The following is a 3,405-nucleotide window of genomic DNA, read 5'->3' as shown; positions in this document are numbered from 1 at the left end:
ACCACTCCCATACATAGAACTGTCTGTGTGTGTCTGTGTGTGAGACTCTGTCTATGTGTGTCTGTCCATGTGTGTGTGTGTCAGTGGGTGTTTGTCTGTCTGTGTTAGGGTGTATCTGTCTGTGTGTTTGTCCATGTGTGTGTGTGTGTGTGTGTCAGTGTGTGTTTCTGTGTGTGTCAGTGCGAGTGTGTGTGTCAATGTCTGTGTGCGTCGGAGTGTGTGTCAGTGTGTGTGTGTGTATGTCTCTGTGTGTCTGAGTGTGTGTCAGTTCATGTGCGCATGTGTCTGTGTGTGTGTGTCTGTGTCTGTCAGTCTACCCATGTGTGTGTGGGCCTGTGTGTGTGTGTGTGTGTGTGTTGGTGTGTGTGTCAGTGTTTTTTCTGCTATGCCGGGTGGGTGTCTGACATTTGGAAACCCATCACCGTTGCTTAAGAGTCTCCAAACCACTCTGAGATTCCCACACATCGCCCCCACCCGTGGAAATCCCAGAGACTGAGTCAGTGCGTGTGTCTGTGTGTGTTGCATTACAGTGTGTGTGTTATAGTGTGTTACCCCCCAACTCAGGTCCAAACCCCTCACCGCCCAGAGCCTTCGGACGTCCTCCCGACATGAAAGGCGCTGTGTAAATTTTCTCCCACAAAATACCGTCACTCCACTTTACAGTATGAACTGCCAAGTGCTTTGGAACGTCTCGAAGATGTGACGAGGCACTGTGTCAAATGCGAGGAGTATTATTAAGTGTACGTTGATGTTGTGTACGTGTGGACACAGAGTATTTGTGTGTGTGACACAGTGTGTGTGTGTGACAGTGTGTGTGTGACACAGTGTGTATGTGAGACAGTGTGTATGTGTGTGACAGTGTGTGTGTGTGACACAGTGTGTGTGTGAGACGGTGTGTGTGTGTGAGACAGTGTGTGTGTGAGACGGTGTGTATGTGTGTGACAGTGTGTGTGACAGTGTGTGTGTGAGACGGTGTGTATGTGTGTGACAGTGTGTGTGACAGTGTGTGAGAGTGTGTGTGTGTGTGACAGTGTGTGTGTGTGTGTGACACAGTGTGTGTGTGTGACAGTGTGTGTGTGTGACAGGTGTGTGTGTGTGTGTGTGTGACAGTGTGTGTGTGTGTGTGTGAGACGGTGTGTGTGTGAGACGGTGTGTGTGTGAGACAGTGTGTGTGTGTGTGACAGTGTGTGTGTGTGTGTGTGTGTGTGACACAGTGTGTGTGAGATGGTGTGTGTGTGTGTGTGAGACGGTGTGTGTGTGTGACAGTGTGTGTGTGTGACACAGTGTGTGTGTGAGACAGTGTGTGTGTGTGTGTGTGACACAGTGTGTTTGACACGGTGTGTGTGTGTGTGTGTGTGACACAGTGTGTGTGAGATGGTGTGTGTGTGTGTGTGAGACGGTGTGTGTGTGAGACAGTGTGTGTGTGTGACACAGTGTGTGTGTGAGACAGTGTGTGTGTGTGTGTGTGTGTGTGTGACACAGTGTGTGTGAGACGGTGTGTGTGTGTGAGATGGTGTGTGTGTGTGTGTGTGAGACGGTGTGTGTGTGTGAGACGGTGTGTGTGTGTGAGATGGTGTGTGTGTGAGACGGTGTGTGTGAGATGGTGTGTGTGTGTGTGTGTGAGACGGTGTGTGTGTGTGTGTGAGACGGTGTGTGTGTGACACAGTGTGTGTGTGTGACAGTGTGTGTGTGTGACAGTGTGTGTGTGTGTGACAGTGTGTGTGTGTGTGAGACGGTGTGTGTGTGAGACGGTGTGTGTGTGAGACAGTGTGTGTGTGTGTGACAGTGTGTGTGTGTGTGTGTGTGTGTGTGTGACACAGTGTGTGTGTTTGACACGGTGTGTGTGTGTGTGTGTGTGACACAGTGTGTGTGAGATGGTGTGTGTGTGTGTGTGAGACGGTGTGTGTGTGTGACAGTGTGTGTGTGTGACACAGTGTGTGTGTGAGACAGTGTGTGTGTGTGTGTGTGTGTGACACAGTGTGTGTGAGACGGTGTGTGTGTGTGAGATGGTGTGTGTGTGTGTGAGACGGTGTGTGTGTGTGAGATGGTGTGTGTGTGTGTGTGAGACGGTGTGTGTGTGTGTGTGAGACGGTGTGTGTGTGTGTGTGAGACGGTGTGTGTCTGAGACAGTGTGTGTGTGTGAGACGGTGTGTGTGTGAGTGTGTGTGTGTGTGACGGTGTGTGTGTGTGACTCAGTGTGTGTGTGACGGTGTGTGTGTGTGAGACGGTGTGTGTGTGTGAGACGGTGTGTGTGTGTGTGTGACGGTGTGTGTGTGTGTGACGGTGTGTGTGTGTGACGGTGTGTGTGTGTGAGACGGTGTGTGTGTGAGACGGTGTGTGTGTGAGACAGTGTGTGTGTGTGTGAGACGGTGTGTGTGTGAGACGGTGTGTGTGTGTGAGACGGTGTGTGTGTGTGAGACGGTGTGTGTGTGAGACGGTGTGTGTGTGTGTGACAGTGTGTGTGAGACAGTGTGTGTGTGTGAGACGGTGTGTGTGTGAGACGGTGTGTGTGTGAGACGGTGTGTGTGTGAGATGGTGTGTGTGTGTGAGACGGTGTGTGTGTGTGTGAGACGGTGTGTGTGTGTGTGTGTGAGACGGTGTGTGTGTGAGACGGTGTGTGTGTGAGACGGTGTGTGTGTGTGACGGTGTGTTTGCGTGAGACGGTGTGTGTGTGTGTGTGTGTGAGACGGTGTGTGTGTGTGTGGTGTGTGTGTGACGGTGTGTGTGTGAGACGGTGTGTGTGTGTGACACGGTGTGTGTGTGTGTGTGTGTGTGTGAGACGGTGTGTGTGTGAGACGGTGTGTGTGAGACGGTGTGTGTGTGAGACGGTGTGTGTGTGTGAGACGGTGTGTGTGTGAGACGGTGTGTGTGAGACGGTGTGTGTGTGAGACGGTGTGTGTGGTGTGTGAGACGGTGTGTGTGTCTGACGGTGTGTGTGTGAGACGGTGCGGTGTGTGTGTGTGTGTGTGTGAGACGGTGTGTGTGTGTGTGTGAGACGGTGTGTGTGTGAGACGGTGTGTGTGTGTGTGAGACGGTGTGTGTGTGTGTGTGAGACGGTGTGTGTGTGTGTGTGAGACGGTGTGTGTGTGTGTGTGTGAGACGGTGTGTGTGTGAGACGGTGTGTGTGTGTGTGTGAGACGGTGTGTGTGTGTGTGTGAGACGGTGTGTGTGTGTGTGTGAGACGGTGTGTGTGTGAGACGGTGTGTGTGTGAGACGGTGTGTGTGTGTGTGTGTGAGACGGTGTGTGTGTGTGAGACGGTGTGTGTGTGAGACGGTGTGTGTGTGAGACGGTGTGTGTGTGTGTGTGAGACGGTGTGTGTGTGTGTGTGTGAGGCGGTGTGTGTGTGTGAGACGGTGTGTGTGTGTGTGTGTGAGACGGTGTGTGTGTGAGACGGTGTGTGTGTG

Source organism: Callorhinchus milii, unplaced genomic scaffold (assembly GCF_018977255.1).
Source record: "Callorhinchus milii isolate IMCB2004 unplaced genomic scaffold, IMCB_Cmil_1.0 Scaffold2, whole genome shotgun sequence".
Taxonomy (NCBI): domain Eukaryota; kingdom Metazoa; phylum Chordata; class Chondrichthyes; order Chimaeriformes; family Callorhinchidae; genus Callorhinchus; species Callorhinchus milii.
This window is presented reverse-complemented; position numbering follows the sequence as displayed.